Source organism: Hermetia illucens, chromosome 3 (genome assembly GCF_905115235.1).
Source record: "Hermetia illucens chromosome 3, iHerIll2.2.curated.20191125, whole genome shotgun sequence".
Lineage (NCBI taxonomy): Eukaryota > Metazoa > Arthropoda > Insecta > Diptera > Stratiomyidae > Hermetia > Hermetia illucens.
The window spans coordinates 146,064,951-146,077,281 of NC_051851.1; the positions used below are offsets into that span (position 1 = coordinate 146,064,951).

The window sequence follows — 12,331 nt, forward strand, 5'->3', positions numbered from 1 at the left end:
CCCAGCAACTTCAGTGCACATTTAGCCAGTCTACCGTGAAGGTCTGACTGGTTTATTAGCCATTTGAGCGGGGCCTGGTTAGTTAATAAATTCGCCTACTGCCTCCATCGTTGTTAAGCATTCTTGTCCAGTGACAGTGTAGTTAGGAGCTGAGCCTGACTAAGCTTCTTCGACATGAGCGCTACCTCAACTTCATCTCCTTTTGCATTAGCAACGTTACTACGCCATATGAACTTGCATCACAGTGGTAGGTAAAAGGTTTGCAGAAGTCGGGATTGCGCAAGACACGAGCCGAAAAATGACACGTTTTCAGAATGTGGAAGGCCTAGAAGGCTTCGTCAAACTGATGGTTCTTCTGAAGCATGCCTATCAATGGGCAGTTAGCGAAGCGTAATTTGGCACAACTCGCTGTTCCCTAAGTGCTGAACGTCCTTCATGACAAATTTGCTCTCGCTACCGCCACGAGCTTTCATCGGAGTTATGGAGGAGGGACACTTTATTCCCCTAGATAGCTTCTCCATTCCCTTCGGAGATTCCACCTTTGTTAAATTTTCTTATTAGTGGCTTTCCATTAAAAACATAACTACAACCCCAAATTAATTTTCTCTAGGTGTAAAAGATTGTCGGGCTTTTGCATAATAGATTTCTTTATAAACCAAATTGATTTCTTCCCTGTATCACCAATAATTGAAAATAAGAGGAAATCGAATTTCTTTAATGGACTTAACACAGAATTTATCGCGGTTTTCTGCATATTTAGGTACTTTTGTAATATATGTGCTTCTGAATTGAATATTTTTCTCTAATTGTTCCCTTCTAATATACTCTCCTTCTAAGAATATTTCTAGACTCCCTAGAAAATTATAGTTTACACAATTTTCTTCAGTTTCATTTCTACTTTAGCGGGAAATTGTTGACCGCAATATGGTTTACAAAATATTTAAAAAGAAGCTAATCCCGAGAAGAAAATTTTGATTAGCGATAATACTATGCATGTATGTATAAGGAAAACTCTTCAAAGATATGTTTTTGTGAAAGTTCTCTCTAAAATCAATATTTTTGTTCCAGAAAAAAATAGGGTAAATTAGTTCACCAAGAATATTCGTGCCGCGCGGATAAAAAAAGTTAAAAGATTTTCCATTCTACCCGATTTTGATCCTGTCTTTATTGGTGGTTGTTAGTGTGTATTGTGCAAGAAATTTAGAAAATAAGTTTAGGGGGGTGTGAATAGTGAATACCAGCACTTACCATATTTGAATATTGTTTTCGTGCTGATTACATCTTTAATCAAGTATAAGACATCCTGATCCACCATATACGAGAAAGGAATATATGTATGTATGGGTAGTTTCCCTATTTCTAAGGTTTTGGGTAAAACTCTTTATTTTTTTCATCTTTGGAACTAAAACTCACTAAAACCACCTCGTTCTCCTCTCACTCTTTTTGGGACGCAGTTCTAAATCATTGCATTGTGGGGTTGGATTTGTTCTTAACTGCACGTTGTGGTCCTCTCCCGAACTTCCTTTCTTTAGAATTCTTACTACCTAAGCTGTTCATTAATAGTTTTCAACTCCTCTTCAAATTCATTTGAAGCCTTCGTTGACTCCAGTATGAACTTCACAATATTTTCGGGGGTTAAGCGCGGTCTTCGACAGACTCCAAACTTGTTCACTGCGTAGTAAATGGCCAATGAAATACCACATCTTGGGCTTCGTCTTAGCAACGCACGATAACCTTCATGTCCAGTTACCATATTTACAGTGGCAGTTTAATTCACTATGGCTTCGTTCAATGCATTTTCGAATGTCCGGAATGATGTGGTTATCCCACAACCAGTTTGCAACTTGCTCCATCCCCTTTGTCATTCTGTGATAGATTGCCATAGTGCTAGCTACCGTCGAAATACACTAGACTCCCTGATTGCATGCGTTTTGACGTAGAGACGCCAAAAAGGGCTATGGGAAGCATCATCATCATCACTACCGGCGCAACAACCGGTATCCGGTCTAGGCCTGCCTTAATAAGGAACTCCAGACATCCCGGTTTTGCGCCGAGGTCGACCAATTCAATATCCCTAAACGCTGTCTGGCGTCCTGACCTACGCCATCGCTCCATCTTAGGCAGGGTCTGCCTCGTCTTCTTTTTCTACCATAGATATTGCCCTTATAGACTTTCCGGGCTGGATCATCTTCATCTATATGAATTAGGTGACCCACCCACCGTAACCTATTGAGCCGGATTTTATCCACAAACTGACGGTCATGGTATCGCTCATAGATTTGGTCGTTATGTAGGCTACGGAATAGTCCATCCTCATGTAAAGGGCCAAAAATTCTTCAGAGGGTTTTTCTCTCGAACGCGGCCAAGAGTTCGCAATTCTTCTTGCTAAGAACCCAAGTCTCCGAGGAATACATGAGGACTGGCAAGATCATAGTCTTCTAGAGTAAGAGCTTTGACCCTATGGTGAGACGTTTCGGAACAGTTTTTGTAAGCTGAAATAGACTCTGTTGGCTGACAACAACCGTGCGCGGATTTCACCATCGTAGCTGTTATCGGTTGTGATTTTCGACCCTAGATAGGAGAAGTTATCAACGGCAAGCATCTCTGCTTATATGTGCTGAATGCACTTAGAGGAGACCTCTCTTAGTTTTCTACAGTTTAACTTTTTATCAAGTTATCAGTTAGCTAAACTGGTACGAAACTACCCTTGAATAAGAAGATGTCGGCTTTGTCTTGGACCAACAATGTCCGGTAGTGTCCTCACGAACATTACAGCGATGGAAGACGTTTTAGTTGCTACACGCACAATGTATTCATTAACCAACAGCCACTGTAAGGGACCTAGGATAGAACTTCTTGGCGCTTCATAAATTCTTGGAAATATTTTCCGTCCATTGTCTGGGTTGAAGTGCAGTTTTCTCTCCAGGAGAAATTCGATAACGATGCGTAGAATATATGGGGCCTGTAATTTGACTAGACTATCGACAATTTGCTTTCATTTTGCAGTATTGGCTTTAAACATCTAGGGTTGCCTTCTTTAATTGCAACCTGAGAAAGGCCCGTTTCTATATTGATGGCGTCGACAATTGATCCCGCAATAAGAGATTCGAATAGCTTTTAAGAAAGATCTCCCTCTTTTTCAGCAATAGCGAGCTGTTTGTTGCATATTACTCATTCAAATAGTTTGCAATGAGCAGGCATATCAGTCTGCATGAGCAGGGGTCACCCAATAGTTTATCTAGCCTTCGAATGGCTATCAACTTTTGTATTTTCTATTACTCGGGGATTCTCCTTCTCCAAGGCATGGCGCAAAAACTTAGGCAAAAATGCCTGGTGTTGTATTGGATGCCACTTTCAGATAATATTCGGGATCCCATCCAGCTGTGGGGTGAACTATATACATCAGTGGGCCATTGCAGCGTCTAAGGTGGTAGATAAGGAAACTGCATGAAGTTTGGCAACGCCAGTGCAGTGAGGCAAACGCCTAAAGCAAAAAATGTCTGTCCTATGCAATTCGTTACGACAATACGGCAAAAGTCACTCCAGATGTATTCAGAATGTAATGCATGCGAGAAACAGTGAGGTTTTCTCACATCAACGAATCCCAACAGGGAGTCCTGACAGCGCAGTAATAGAATCAAAAAAATATTGGGCATATGCTGGACATGTTGAGTGGTTTACCACCAAAGACACCTGTCACACCACGATCCCGGGCAGGAATTTTGCTTACATACCATCTTGTTTGTGTGGTCATCTGAGGATACCACCCTCGAGCTCATCCGCATGCAGAGAGTCATTTTGCAGAAGATTTACTGATTCCTCTTTAGTTTTGTATGGTGTTGAAGCCCGGCATTGGTAGTCTGCGTCGCCTGAGAGATCGCTGGATTTCCGTCCCTTCTAAGGTGGGTAGCGTGTAGATGATGTTCCTAGTGAACATAACTAGTCCAGTTTTCCTAGCGTTTACCGTGAGTGCGTTGTGGAGATACCAATTGTGGATTACATGCAGAGTTGCAATCAAGCTGCCATATATTGTATTACGCTAGATCGTTCGCGAACGATAGTGGAAGATGTTTCTGTCCTTCAGGAGCCACAGTAGGATATCCATTATCAGGAGCCATAACAGAGGAGAAAGAACCCCTCTCTGTGAATAGTCCCTAAGACATCCTGCCTTTTTCTCTATTCCAGTATGTGAATGAGCCAGTTGGTTAACAGCGGGTCCATTCCATGCTGGCTTGCCGGATCACAAATTGCTGCGAATGAGACATAGTTGAAGGCACCTTCGATGTAAATGAGTGCGCCTAAGACGTGATCTTTTTCAGACATCGCCTTTTGAATTTTTACCGTGAGCTCATGCAGTACTGTCTCTGTGGATTACCCTTTCTGGTAGGCGTGTTGTCTATAGTGAAGTGGCTAGTTTGGAATATATGCATCTTTTGTGAACCGATCTACTACTCTTCCTTTCCTTTAAGTATCAAGGACGTTAGATTGATCAGTCGGAAATTTTTTTGCGACCGTGTAGGTGGGTTTCTCTGGTTTTTGAAAGTATTACCTTCATATCACGCCAGTTAATTGGAATATAGGCATGTTCTAGGCCTATTTTCCAAATATATATACTCAGGGCATTCATTCCCTCTATTACTAAAGTAGGAATAATTCCATCCGGATCGGCAGACTTCCATGGAACTTGCAGATACTACTTTGCATGTTAGTTCCCACACTCTGGGTTGAGGGCTGCATGGACCTGCTGGTCCCGAGATAAGATTTTGGATGTTTCCTAGGAAGTAGATTTCAAGCAAATGGTTTACCGTTTCTTCGTCGCTTTCTCAGTACCTTCCGCTGTGTAAACGTAAATCAGTCGGCTTCTGGCTACGTTCTTTGACAAGGATCCGCTTCAGCTATGGTTAGCCGATCAGGGCAAGAATGAGAAGCACCCTTCTCTCTGTTTTGCCAATTCCGAGTTCCACCATGGTATTTTACCATTCTTCGGCGTCCTGAGTGGACAATTTTTTAGAAAACTTCTTTCAGGCTATTTGTGATCATCTAGGTTGTTTTCTCAATTCCAGTAATGTGCCTCCCAAAGAGCATAATTCGAGCGCTCACTTCTACGTCGCCCAATCTGTCTTGCGCGTATTGCAAAATAAAATAGTTGAAGGTGTATCCATGCTCATTATGAAATCAATGCGCCAATGATCCGAAAGGGTGATATCGTTTGATAGTCTCCCCTTTTCGACAAGACCCGCAATGTCAGGACATGCCATAGTGATGTCAATAACCTCTCGCGTAACCACGTAGAAGGAGAAAGTGAGTTTATTACGCAGATTGATGATCTGCAGATCGGTTCTTACCAGATTCTCTAATAGTCTCGATCCAATTGTGTTGATGTTGGAAATCCCCCACCATATGTGGTGTGCGTTGACATCACATCCTGCCATTACCCTCATGTCTTTACTTTTGGCATACCGGATGGCTCTGATGAATGTCCCACTCGGAACTTCTTCTGTGTCATAAGGGAAATATTCAGAGCACCATAGAATATCTTTATCTCCCGGTTGACTTTTCATGGTTACTTTGGCTGGTTGTGGTGTTGCCATCACGTAAGTAGGTCGATAACCAAATTAGCCTGGCTTTTGGGACCACCACGCAGGAGCGAGGTTGATCACTTCCATTGGCATACAATATGTTGGAAGTTTAGGCCCCTGAATACCCAACTATTAATCCATGGTTCTTGTATGATATAAATATATGTCTTGCTGCTATTGATCCGACAACTAATAAGTGCAGTCGTCGCTTTACAATGTTGGAAATTTATTTGAGAAATATGGCACCTCATCTACGCTTCAGATCAAAATACTGCGGGCTGCACCTCTACCAGTTTTAGGAGCCAACACTTGTAACGTAATGGTTCCTTGCCAGTAGCATAACCGGTACCCCGTTTGCTTCATCCAGGTGAGATGTTGAGATTGTTCTGCACACCAAGTTGTCAGAGACCTTTCAGGGCTAGCCACTCGCTCTCCCACACATCGTTGAGGGGAAGCAGTATTGTCTGAGCCACTTGTTCGTGTTTTAGTCGGCAAAGTTTAGACGTAACATTTTACAGTATATATCTACCGACTCAAGGCGAAGCTTAAGTATCGTGAGGATGCAATCCTTACAGCCAGGAAGCACTGTTCGTACTACTCATAACCGGATGGATTGGTGTTGCCATACAGGACCCCGACATTGGCTTCGATAGTTTTGGCTACAAATGAAGGATTAGCAGTTTTTGGCGAGGCCCTGTTTGCTGCCTTTTGTGTTGAAGAGTTGGAATCATCCGAGGATCAGCGGCGTTTCGGTTTGCCCTTAGGCACAGGTGCCCCAGATGTTCTTTCCCCCCTACCCCCTACCTTGACAGACGTGCTGACAGGGGGGCTAGGTTCGTCCGTTAAAAACTGAATTCTAATCGGATCGGTTCCCATGGCAATCCTTTTAGATCTGGGCCTTAAATTGCATTAGAGCGCTTCATTTAAAACTGTAATGGTACACTGCAGCATTACGATACATTGTAGGATTTCAGGAGGAGGAATTCAGTTATGAACTTTATAACGAAAGCTTACGGGGCTTCGATTCAGTGACAAGCTTTTTATGTATAATACATATGAATTAGGACTAGGAAGAATCATGCATGACAATGTTAATGAGTGCAGATCAGTTAAAAGACGACTCTGTAGCGTGATAAATAAAAGCAAAGCTCACTGTTGACAGGAGCTAGATGACGCGGCGCATATAAGGATCCATGTAGACTTGGTTATAAACTGGTTACTTAATATTAATCAACTAAGGCTTTGCGGAAACCCTGAATTTAAGCAATTCGGGCGGGAGGGTTCATAGTGGATTCTGTCATGGAGGTCGTGGATTTATTTGATCCAGGCGAGGCGGATAGCCGTTGATCTCGAAGGGTAGTGGTCCTTGAAAGGCTCGATGCTAGAAACATCTTGATTTCTTAAAGGCAGGCTACCTCTTGCAGGTATTTAGGGATTATCTGGCAGACATCTGCTCCCTGGTTTATGAAAGCGTGGATTATGGACATCACTTTTAGGGTAGGGTAGGGCTTCTCCTAGGATCGGATCGCTGGTAAAACCGCAAAGCAGACTTGATAAATTGGTGCCACCGGCGAATGGATGACTGTTAATAGTTTAGACTTTGCATTAGAAAAAACCCAAATAGATATCTTGACTGAAGCAAACGGTTAAGCTATTGGCGAAAAATGGAGCCCTATTTTCGGGAGAAAAGCATGATCACAGTCAGTTCTTTTCTACGGCACGCAGGTATGAATTGCTGATCTTAAATAGGATATAAGGGAGCAAGTGAAGAGATGGGGAGTTTTGCTGGTAAGGTTTGTCCGTGCTGTCTTAAGGCTAGTTATGATAATGATTGCGGGCGTAACTTCCGCCGCTCTCCTTGCTAAGAAATCTAAGGACATGTATAATATAAAGGCAAAGAAGAGGACATAAGTGTCAGGAAGAACGACGACATAAACTGAATGATTTCCAATTCTCTTGGGCAAATGAGTCGAGGTGGAGATGGAAAGTCCGTAGCTGATTCAGAAATATGTTTCAACGGTGTGTTGATCAGTAGAGTTGTATACCTTTTCTTGTGAAAAGTGGGATGGGAACCGCCATGGACATAGAGGAGCCCCCCGGGAAACATTATTAGAGGAATACTGAGGAGCGTTGCCAGATGGAGCCACACCGAACATTATGATTGGGTTCTTTTTCTCACGAAAACGTTGGAGCTCGGCCGGCCAAGAGACTCTTTAGTGACGGAGACGTGTTGCTACATTTCGCATTGCTCTCAGGCATTCAAGCGATATTCCACTGAAGTTTATTTCACACAAGGCATTTTTAGTGAAATTTTCAATTGATAGATGCTTTTCTTCTACTCTCGGTTATGATTTCGAAGCAGGTCTAAGTTTTACTGATAAAGTTCTTAATAGCTCCAGTAAAGTTCATCGTTTATACAAATCTATTGAGGCTTTTCTTCGAAGTAGCCAGTAGGAATGGCTATAATAGTCACTATCAAATCTACTAATTGAGAATTGATGTGGAAGTACAAAGAACCATGAGTGGAAATTACTAAACTGAGTGGGATGCCGTTTTGAAAAAGCTCTTATAAGGCTATGTTGCGTTATAAACTACACGAGCATATTGTGGTAATATGCTCGTACTTATGTAAGCCCCAATTCATAAAGGATTCGTTTTAGCCTTAAAGTTTACGCTTTGAAAGAAATACAAGTTTGAGCCCAATACAAGTCAAGGAAGAGTTGTTTTTCCCACGACTTTATATGATAGATCCTGTGGGCTGCTTCTTTGAGTCACAGACAACTATGCCGTCCATTTTCCGAGATAGTTTATACCTATATGTATAAGAGATTAGTTTTCCTATTGGAAAGTTAGTCTGGATTCCAATTTTAAGACTGGTTCCATGGTGCACCCTTATTCGCTACTGCACATACAGCAATTGGTAAGTTTTGCATTGAAGATTTTCAAGCTCTCTAAACCGCTAGGATCAATAGCTTATCACCTACGCTTCAATATTTCCCTGAATTCATTATTCTGGCTTAATTTTCCACTGATATTAAGGATCATATAACTATTACTGCTGTTATGAAATGTATCGGTAATTTCATCCAATTTGTAATTGAAGCAAATTATCAAAGCCATTTCAATTAATATCACTTGGATATCGAAGATGCATTTTCTCAATATAATGTTATGTGACGATGAGGATTACATTGGTATCCTGTTGCAAAACTCGTAAACTTCTGTTAGATGAAAGCAATAAATTTAACAGTTCTTCAATTAAAAGCAAGTATCGATAGAAATTGTGGGCAGTGCCATCAAATTGAAAGATGATATAGAGTTGTGAGATGGAGTCCTTCTGTGATTAGAATCACCAGGAATGTAAGTATATCGAATTCGAGCTGTTGTCCTTAATTACTTCACCATTATTTCAAAACAATACGAATTTACGTTGAACACACACAAGTCATTATCAATTTCCACGGTTCAATGTCAAATTTAATTAGATTAAAATCTGAAATTATTCATCGCCTATTCCCAGAGTGGGCACCAAAGAAAACAAGGCCTTTATTGTCCACTTCAAAGGGTTGAATTAATCAAATCCGCAAAATGTGTGGTATTATCCACCAGATTCATGAATGGCGGTAGCCTTCATATAGTGTTCTGTGTAGGCGACTTAACCAAAAACAGGTAGTGGATCGTGACTATCATGCGATAGCCAAATCTTCAAAACAAGAATGCACTGATAGCAACGTGAAAATTATACGTTTTTGGTTGCATGCGTTAATTGACAACATGTCCATCAAAAGGTATGATGAAATGATAATATAACATTGATAATCACTGGAGAATCTCCAATACTATTGGTACTACATAGAATACAATAGAGCAGGTAGTTTGGGGAGAACCAAGGGTGGTATTATTCGCACTGCCAGGAAGATTTGAAGGTCATGGTTGCAAAGCCAACAACACTTGGAAACATTTCCGGCAGCTGGAAGCACCCAAGGTTTTGGAAAATGTTTTAATTATTACGATTACCAAGTTTTCTGTGGATAACCTAACGACGGCACTAGCGGTTTGATAAATATTTAAATCCCACCTCCCACCGGTATTTCATTATAGTTTGATATCAGATAAAAGTCAACTCTGATGGACAGACAGGTATAGGCTCTCTGTAAAAGTCGAATTTCGTTTTCCCCCCAGGATAAATTCATAACCAGGAAAACCAAAGGAAATATCCGTTTTTAGATAAAATTTGGTATTCGGGAGCCACCTGTCCCCTTAATCAGTGTGTTTCCTTTTGATATTCGAGGTTCCTTTTCCGAGAATTTCCGCATGAACGGAAATTCCCTTCAAATTTTGTTATTTCTGTTGAATCTTTGGCCAACCATCATCTTCTAAATTTCACCTATCATTAACATGACGGCAGAGAAGTATCAGCGAAGGCATCAGATTCCTCAAACAGTGCATCAGGCCGAAGATAACATCAAAAATCCATTGAAAACAAGCTCCATTATCCCCACCAAACGCTATCTCCTGTGAGCAGGAATTTAAGAATACACTCAAACTGTTCCCTGCTTGTGGTAAAAGGCGACTAAATGGGACGGTAAATGGTAGGTTAGCAATTTACAATCGTGCAGCCATCGAAACATCAACAGTGTCACCTCATGTTATATACAATCCTTGGCTGTCGGAAAGGGAATATTATTGGGCTCTTGAATGTGAGCAAACTCCACGATAATCGACCATGACTGTTGTGACAAGAGTCCAGAGTCCAACTGCGTCAGATCTTCAGAGCCAGCCAGTAGCATTCACAAAAGAACGCAGCTCTCCCACTTTGTAACTAGAGATCTCCCTAGGGGTGCTCAAAAAATGGTTTACCTAGTGTCTGTAGCCTAGTTCTAGTTACAGCTGAACAATCTCAAAAGGAATGCGTGACGGTTTCTCTCTCCCCCTTCGCAAATTCAGCAATGCGAATTGTAGGATTTGCCAAGTCTGGCGGCCTGTAGGTCAGTGTTCCACGCAAACCGTCGTAATCTTGCATTCATTTGCGCGCGTTTGGCACAAGAACTCTTGCGACCGGCTCTTGATATTGGCAGGCTAACTCCTCCTTGACTTGGCGCAGGTGGTGAGCCTCTGCCAGTCCATCAGCCCGCTTGTTTCCCTCCATATGCCTACCCGACAGATCAGCGCATTTCTATACTACCTAACCAGCCTGGAGGACGTCATCACTGAGTACAGAGCCTTAATGGCTGTTTAAGTATCGGTCATTTGGGGTAAGGATTACGCCTTAGTCTTCGACAGGCTGCCAGTGTCGTAAGTAGTTCCGCATGGAATACATCGGCGAATCCCGGAAGACCGTACGATTGGGCTACGCTGTGTAAATCTGAAAAAACTCCTGCACCGACTGCACAGACCATGTTGATCTGTCGGTGAAGAGTCGCCGGTCTTCCAATTTGCCTTTATTGGAATGTCCGCAGCAAAATTCTTCGAGAAATTCGGTTTGCTTGCAGTGTGGTCCACAGGAAATGCCCAGTATGGGTTCACGGCTTCGCTGTCCAATAACTGGACTCACGCAATCTGACAGCACTGCACGCTACGCCGCATTTAATGTTGAAATCCAGGGGAGGAGGTGTAGAAATGCATTGAGAGCATTTGTCGAGCAACATTGTTGAACACCGGTAAAACCTACGCACGCGGCCCTTTGAATCCTATTAAGGTACATTTTGTTGTACATTTTGCTCAGGGTTGTCGTCACATAGTAAAGCCGTACGTTAGGATGGGACAAATCACGATTATGTACAACCAGAGAACCATCCTCGGTTGAAGACGGCATTTCCTTGCAAAGGTCCTCTTCTAGGCGTAGAACGCAATACACGTCTTCTTCACTGGCGGTTCTACGTTCAATTTCCAATTTAACTTCGGATCTAAACCCAGATATATGACATTACAGGAAAGAACTAATCTTTGTTTATTTAGTTGCGGGAGGTGGAGTTCGGGTACCTTTGTCTTGGTGGTGAATAGCATGAGTTCCGTTGCGGCTGGATTTATGCCAAACCCCCATTTTGCAGTCCACAAGCATATCCATTCCATCGCGCCGTAGAGTATATTGCGTGTTCTCTGGAAGAGCAGTTTTTGGAATTTGAATTTGAGGTAGGCGTGCTGAGACTGGGAAAAGGGCGTTCTCCCCATAATGATCCTCAAATGGATGCCCAGAGCGCGCTCTAGGATCTTCAACATGAAAATGGTAGCCTCACCTGATTGAAAGTCCTTCGCAGACTCATGAAATGGTTGAATGTCTCAACAGCGAGAAATGTACGGAACTGTGATCTGAGAAGGATCCCTAGTCAGACACTCTGCAAATCTCCACTCTAAAAGTCGCATTCTCGGTTAGAAGGGTGATGTCCAAAAACTTCCAACCGTCACAGATCTCCGAGCTGTGAAGATGGAAAATTGGTCTACTGCCCTTGTAACACACCGATCAATTTGTGTTAATAATACAATTAAAGAGACTCACCTCTCCGCTGATTTCCGAGCTGTCCAAATGTGTATGGTTTGTATCGACATTAGGATATCATCAGGTTAGTCTTATTTGCTGCGATGATGGGGGTTAAATGCTCAAGTTATTCTGATGGAACTGATGGTCGTGAGCCATATAAGCTAAGAAGATATATACGTTCTCCGCCTGTTCGAGTTTGACCACGATGCAACTAAGGGCTGAACACAGAAAAACGTGCTTCCTGACGAGGATATGTGCTCTCGATCTATTTCGA

At 42.3% G+C, this 12,331-nt stretch overlaps 1 protein-coding gene across 2 annotated transcripts in view; it reads left to right on the forward strand.

Annotated features, from left to right (window-relative positions):
• The first annotated feature begins 1,116 nt into the window (after positions 1–1,116).
• Positions 1,117–12,331, forward strand: part of LOC119651688 — a 148,596-nt gene continuing 137,381 nt past the window's right edge. The window contains exons 1-2 of one of the 2 annotated variants that reach the window (XM_038055394.1): positions 1,117–1,338; positions 5,782–5,783. The gene's annotated coding sequence lies outside the window, so the exon portion shown is untranslated. The remainder of the gene's footprint in view (positions 1,339–5,781; positions 5,784–12,331) is intronic. The other variant, XM_038055395.1, reaches the window with a different exon arrangement.